Source organism: Podarcis filfolensis (assembly GCF_964270895.1).
Source record: "Podarcis filfolensis genome assembly, chromosome: 8".
Taxonomy (NCBI): Eukaryota; Metazoa; Chordata; class Lepidosauria; order Squamata; family Lacertidae; genus Podarcis; species Podarcis filfolensis.
The window spans coordinates 77,903,469-77,910,831 of record NC_139611.1 but is presented as its reverse complement, the minus strand read 5'-3'; the positions used below and the strand labels follow the sequence as shown (position 1 = coordinate 77,910,831).

At 43.8% G+C, this 7,363-nt stretch overlaps 1 long non-coding RNA gene across 1 annotated transcript; it reads left to right on the top strand.

The window, feature by feature from the left end:
• Positions 1–1,391: 1,391 nt before the first annotated feature.
• LOC310769195 lies at positions 1,392–7,270 on the top strand. The gene is made up of 4 exons (XR_014551512.1): positions 1,392–1,504; positions 3,919–4,029; positions 5,903–6,033; positions 7,033–7,270. It is a non-coding gene; the product is annotated as an uncharacterized lncRNA (long non-coding RNA).
• The last annotated feature ends 93 nt before the right edge of the window (positions 7,271–7,363 follow it).

The following is a 7,363-nucleotide window of genomic DNA, read 5'->3' as shown; positions in this document are numbered from 1 at the left end:
ATAAACAGCACAGCTGCAGCTCTTCATTAAAACCAGAAAGTTACCAAAAACCTGTTGGGACAAGAAAGTATCCACCTGCTATGAAACAGGCTGTGCACTGTCATGGTGCCTTCTGACCCAGGTACACACTGCTGGGGTCATGCCAAGTTTTGTCACCTGAGCGGTATCTCCTGAGTTCTGCAATTCAGGATCCAGCTCAAGTCCCCATCACAGCAATGGATAGCACCAAACCTGGTGGTTGAACCCAACCTCACACCCCATCCCAGGTCTGGATTAGTGATTGCAGATTCTTGGTGAGTGCACTAGAAATAAGATGGGTGCTAAAAATATACTCCTCACATGTCAAAAGGCAGTGTAAAGAGGTGCCAGATGCACTTCCATGGGGAAGGAATCCCCGAATTTAGGGCCCTCTAAAGTCCTGATACCATCACAACAACTGATGACAATCCCAGGTACATCTTCCTTCCCCAGCAGAATATTTTTAAATAATATCAAGCCCTGGCAGATATTTAGAATCTCCGCGGAATGGTAGAAGCAGAATTGCCAATACAGTGGACGCTTGGGTTGTGAATGTGATCCATGCGGGAGGCACGTTCGCAGCGATTCGGTGCTTTTGCGCATGTGCAAAGCACAATTTAGTGGTTCTGCGCATGCGCGAGCACTGAAGCCCAAAAGTAACTCATTCTGGTACATCCTGGTTCGGTGCGGTGTGCAACCCAAAAACACACAACCTGAAGCGTCTGTACAGCAAAGAAGAAGAAGAGATAACTGCTTTGCCAGTGTTTGACGCCTTCATCCTAGCCTGCAAACTTTTGCCATGTACAGATCTTCCTGGTAAGTATTGGGAAGGATTGCATTCACTCTGGATTTGGGGGCAAACGTCTGATATGCCCTTCCCAGCCCAGTGTTTAGAAGGATCAGAGAACGGTAAGCTTGCCTAAAGCCAATATCACATATAGTCAAAGCACATTGGGTGCAGTGGTGGGTAGGATAGCCAAAACTTTCCCCTCTGGATACCCACTCCCTTGAAGTGGTAACTTCAAGACTTGGTTACTGCAGCATGCAGTGGGGCTGCCCTTTCATCAGACTTGGAAGCTGCAGCTAGTTAACTCTCAACACCCCCACCAAAGGGCTCTGACACAATCTCTGAGGACACGTCCAAGGCTTTGCAAGGCCCATCTGAGCCCCTGCGAAGCCTCGGAAGTGATGTTTGAGGCCCTAACAGGCCTCCAAATGAGGTTTCAGGTATAAACCTGAGGTTGCATCGGAGGTCTCGTGAGGCCCCAGAAACACCTCTGCAGTGGCGCCAATGTCATGTGACATTATGATGTCACAATGTCATGACATCACGTTATATTGCAGGTGCCATTGGACATCCATAGTCTGGGGCCCATGTTGACACCCTGGGCCAGAGTGCTCATAAGCAGCAGGCTGCTGGCATCGTGTGGCACTGTGGATGAGCCAGTTGCACTGGTTGCCAAGTTGCTGCCAGACCACATTCAGGGTACTTGGGTTTATTTTTTCAGATTCCTGAGCAATGTGAGCCCAAAGTACATTGAGGACAGCACAATCCCTTATGCTCCACCTTAAGCAGCGAGATCCTCTGGTGGAACAATTCTCCCTACACCCCTGAAGATTAGCCTCCAAGTCAGATCAAGCCTTTCGTGTGACAGGCCCTGCCAGGTGGAACGCCCTGCCAGTAGACTTTTGACAGGAATCTGTGGCAGTGAATGGCCTTGGTGGAGGCCTCGTGCCATTTCCATAGAGCTGTGGGAACCCACGCTCCAATGCCTCAGCCCTGCCACTGTGGAAGCGGGTTCCAACAGAGGCCCATTTGATGCTGGGGCACCTGAGAGCAGTGGCAGCCGGCGGAGGCCTAGCAGCACGCACATGACGTGATGTGATGTCACGATGCACATGATGCCACTGGGCACCCACAGTCTGGGAGTAAAACTTAGCCATTGTGACTAGTATGCCTAGACAAAGCCACCTCACTTGGTAGCCATCACTACATCTTGCGGGAATGAAACTCATAGCTTAACTACGCACTTTTTGAAAAAGGACTTCCTTTGTCCTGAATTATTCTGTATTTAGCTTCATTGGGTGTCCCTGAGTTATTTATTATGAGAGAGGGAGAAAAACATCTATCACTGCAATAGTGTGAATTCTGATTCTTATTTGTAGATATATTTTCTACCTTCGAATAAAACTTCCAATATCATGATGCTACTATACAAGTCTATGGTGTGACAATATCAGGAATATTGTGTACAGTTGTCTCACCTCATAGAAGATATTGTAGAGTTGTAAAAGCTTCAGAAAAGGAGTATCAAAAGGAGTTGAATAACTATACAACTTCTCTCTGCGCTCCTTCCAGCTGTTGTTCCTCCTTTGGTGACTGCTGTGGATGCAGGCCCTTGGGAATACTGCCATCTTCCGTTCTTTGGACATGACAAAGGCAGTGTAGATGTTGTTGAAGCAGGAGTGTGAACATACTGGGAAGGTGGACTTTCATTTAGAGTTCATTCAGACTTTGGCTTCCTGAGATCAAGACTGGTGACACCAAATGGGAAATGAGAAATGGGTGGATGAAAACAGAAATGGATCTCTTTCAGGGTCAACACTTGTAGTGATTCCTGTGCTGATCGGGCTACCCTGTTTGGGCTTGATATACTTCTCATGAGACTGGGCCACCTGCCTATTACTTTCATCACAGCTGAGCAACCTGTGGCCTATGGGCCTCATGCCAGCCACAACAGGTTGCCTATGTCCCGTACCTGTGGATTGACTTCTTGTCCTGTGTTGGTAATTGTGCTTCCCTCAGCTGGCCAAGGAGCTGTTTCCCAAGGCTGATGAGCACAATTTTCATTGTAAGCAAGGTGGAAGCCTTTCCTGGTGCACCTTTCTCCCCATAACCCTCATGCTCTCCTGATCAACCCAACAGCTGTTTGTAGGGCTGATGGGAGCACACTTACCATCACCAATAATGTGGGCTTTGTGTGGAAGTATGTGATGCACTTCTGAAATCGCACTATGTAGTTCTATTCCCATCTGATTGGGAAGAATTAAGAACCACACAGCCAGATATCTGGGCAACAAGGATGGGGGAGATAGAAGAGGGAGGTGTGTATATTTACATGCATCTTTCAATCCATCAATGTTTGTGGATCTTGAAAACCAACAAGACTGCTATATGACGGGACTTCCAAAATCCCATTCTGCACCTCGCTGCCCAACTGATTGGTGGGGAAGGGGGAAATATGATGGGATGTCAGGTTTCTTCCAATCTCAGTATGTTGAGGTGGGAGAAGTGTGTGTGAGTGCATATGTGATTGTGAATGGGAATAAGGCTGTGTATCTGTCAATTTCTGAGTTTATTTGTGTGTGAGAATTGGGAGAAGTGTGTGTGTGTGTGTGTGTGTGTGTGTGTATGCAGCCCCTGTCCTGTGGGAATTAGACCTTACAGAGTTGTGCGGAAGTGAACCCAGATGTTTGACCCTTTAATCAGATCCTCTTTCCCTTCTGTAAAAACTGTTCAAGGCACTCTCTTTTAAAGTTTAAATAACAAATAATGTTTACTTAGTTTGCCTGCACTTGCAGATTAAAATATACCATTCAGGTACATGCTACTTAATTTGCAAGTACATTTTGCATACATTTGTGTCTAAGATAAGTACTGTTACAGACTGACTACCTCTGAGCAAACAGTTCAGCTGCTCTCACATGAAAGACGGTTAATAAGTGCCACTGCTGTACCACCTGACATAACTGCCTCACATGTATGACATGTCTGGTTTGGGGGATTGCATCCAACAAAGGCTGAGATCAAGGCCATATTTCTACTGTGAATGTTGATGCCATTTCTCAATGAATGAGCTCCTCAATGGAGTGGCACTGTTTCCTCCTCGGTCCTCACAGCAGTGGCAACTCTCTTCTGTCACAGCGCTTTTGACCGTGGAAACCCTGTTGAGATGTGTTGCAGTATTGCCAAAGGCATTTGCTTTGTTCATTACACCAATGTCCTTTTAGGTGAGTATGTTTTTCTGTCTAATTAAAATTGGTTGTGTGGCATTTTATTGCTTTATTGCAATGCATTGTAGATATGTATAAAATTGCTTTTTAGTTTATTGTAGTTTCTCAGTTTTTGTGTGGGTGGGTGGGTGTATGTGTGTGTGGGTGTGGGTGTACAAGCACAGGGGTGTCAGCTTGAATAAAATATTAAGGAGGCCCAGGTAAGCTCCACCCCACACAATTGACCACAAGATGCGGCATACATATACCATTTGAAAGGCAACAACCATCATATATACTGTACCTACAGATGATTTTCATTTATAAACTACTTAGAGACTTGGATTCTGCTTTAAGTATTAAGTAGGATATAAATAAAATAAAAAGACCCCCCAAGGCTTTATTTACTGTTTTATCTATATCCTTCATCAATAGGTTGAAGCATAGTTTAAAACATAGTAAAAACAACAACAACAATAACATAATATACATACATAACGTTATATACATAAATATAGTTCATGTTGTTTAGTCGTTTAGTCGTGTCCGACTCTTCGTGACCCCATGGACCAGAGCACGCCAGGCACTCCTGCCTTCCACTGCCTCCCGCAATTTGGTCAGACTCATGTTTGTAGCTTCGAGAACACTGCCCAACCATCTCGTCCTCTGTCGTCCCCTTCTCCTTGTGCCCTCAGTCTTTCCCAATATCAGGGTCTTTTCCAGGGAGTCTTCTCTTCTCATGAGGTGGCCAAAGTATTGGAGCCTCAGCTTCATGATGCCATTTCTCAAGGAATATAGTTTATTTCTCAAGGAATATAGTTATTTCTCAAGGAATATATTTCTCAAGGAATATAGTTCATAGAATAAGCAATACATGATGCATAATGGAAGATTATAAATGATAAGCAATGCAGGAGAAGCAGCAGTGACAAACATTGACAACGCAGTACTACACTACACAACTCACCCATTACGATGTACAACTCCTTGTCTATTCATTTCTGTTGCGACTATAATGTATAATACATATCTTACACACATACAATACACATTCATATAGTTTTAATTTGTAAACTACTTGGAGACTGTGGATCCAGAAGAGATGCTTCTGTTCATATGCCCATGTGGGGGCAAGGGGCCACAGCATTCCCCAGGTGCAATCCAATGGGAGTCATGATGTAGGTCAGGTACTCCCTCATTTCCATTTCACCCAAAAATTAAGTTCTTCCAGCAGGGGCCAGTATACAATCTATACTGAGCCTACGACAGAGAGATTCACAGCGTTAGCACCCCAAAGTGGTATTCTTTCTCCCTTAGTTACAGTCTTGGATTCAAACAGACATCCTCTGCACATCAAGCAAATTTTGTAAATGCTCAGCTAAAGCCATTAGAATTGTTAAACTTGGCAACAGTGTGCAGACTTTGTGACCTGTTTCCAAATGTTTGTGCTAGATTAAGACTACTAATAAGCATTCCAGGAACATTAGCTTCTGTAGAGAGGTCATTTAGCAAAATTCAGCTAATTAAGAATTATTTATAGTCTCATAAAAATCTTGTGAATTTGGCCAGGCTAGGTATTGCATCCACCATTGCCAGGACAATTAGTTTTCATGCTGTGATTTGAAAGTTTTCATAAAAAAGACCAGAAAAGTTGTTTTTCTAAAGTAAATTGGATGTCTACCATATATCTATCTGCCTATCTGTCTGTCTGTCTATCTATCTATCTATCATCTATCTATCTATCTATCTATCTATCTATCTATCTATCATCTATCATCTATCTATCTCTATGTATCATCTTACTAATACTACTGTTATATGATTATCTGTTCTGCATTGCAATATAAAAAGAGGTTTCAGTGTGAATTCTTTCTCCTTATCTGTATTGTAGATGTTCAAATCAAATGGGCTTTCTTATCTCTGATCTCTGTGCCTGCAGACGATCAGCCAGGACATGTACCCACAGCAGTGACCAGAGGAGGAATGACCACTGGGATGACCATAGAAAGAAGGAACACCATGGTATACCTGCATCAACCCCAACCAGACACCTTGAACTGAGCCAGCAGCAACAAAACATGTCCCTCCCTTATCGGTCTCTACATCCACAGCAAGCGCTGTAACTCTCCAGTGGCTTGACTTCACCCCTGAAGGCACACTCTTTCATTGTCTCCTGAGACAGACAGTTGCCAATTTATTTAAATTTATTTATATTTATTATGGTATATATATTATAATATGCACACGGGCAGATGAAGACATCTGTTTGTGCTGCTGCAGATGCACCATGGCATTTCTTCTATCTGTGCTCTTATGAACAGTCATTTCTCCTGTTGCAACTACTACAGATGCATGCTTTGACTGACTGCTTCCAGGCACTGTGGTCATCTGCGATGGATGGCTGTATTCATGTTGCCATGCCATGGTGCCATGTCATTTTTTGTCTTTGTTGTACAAACTTGCTCTGCCAAGGTGCCTGGTGCTTGATGCCCGCTCGCCATAGAGCATGTCCTTGACGATCCTTCCATCTTCCGTTTTGTGTGCATAACCAAGCCAGTGTACATGTCACAGAGACAGGAGTCCAAAAATGCTGAGAATGTGGGATTTGGAGAGCACATCTTTGTGTAAGACTCTGTGTTGCCATGTGATACCCAAAACCTTCATGACACAGTACATGTGGAAGGTCTTGAGGTGTGTCTCCTGGTAGCTGTAAGTTGCTCGTAACTTACTTTCATATAGCAATGGGCTCAACATGCGAGCATGGCAGACCTTCAACTTGATATTGGTCATAAAGATCATATTCTCCCACATCCTTTTGGAGAGGCAAGCAATTGTTGTAGCTGCCTTGCCAACACGCTTGTCCAGTTCAGCGCTGATGGAGAGCTTGCTGGTTATGGTGGAACCCAGGTAGAAAAATTATTTTATCACGGCAAGCATATGTGAGTGCCATGAGGACAATGAAACAAACAAACAAAAAATGATTCATCTTCACTGAATTAGCCTTCCAAATATGTTTTGCAGGATACATTTTTTGAATGATTGAATATTACAAAAATGAACGTGGAAGGTCACTTGGTGAAATTATATCAAAAGGAGAACAATACCAGTTGTTTCTTAACCCTGCTTATGACATGGGATGGAAGATGCAGTTGGTAGAAGATCATGTCAATCCAAAAACACATTTCATTAATTTCAGCACTGAAATTTGTGTTCCAATGAAACATTCTATACAATTTCTAATTTCATCATTGCCCACCCCTCACTGGACCAGTTCTCCCCAACTCTACTCCCAGGCCTCCCCGCTTTGGCCTATAAGTTTCCCCACATCAGCCTCATCTTCCACAAGTCACCT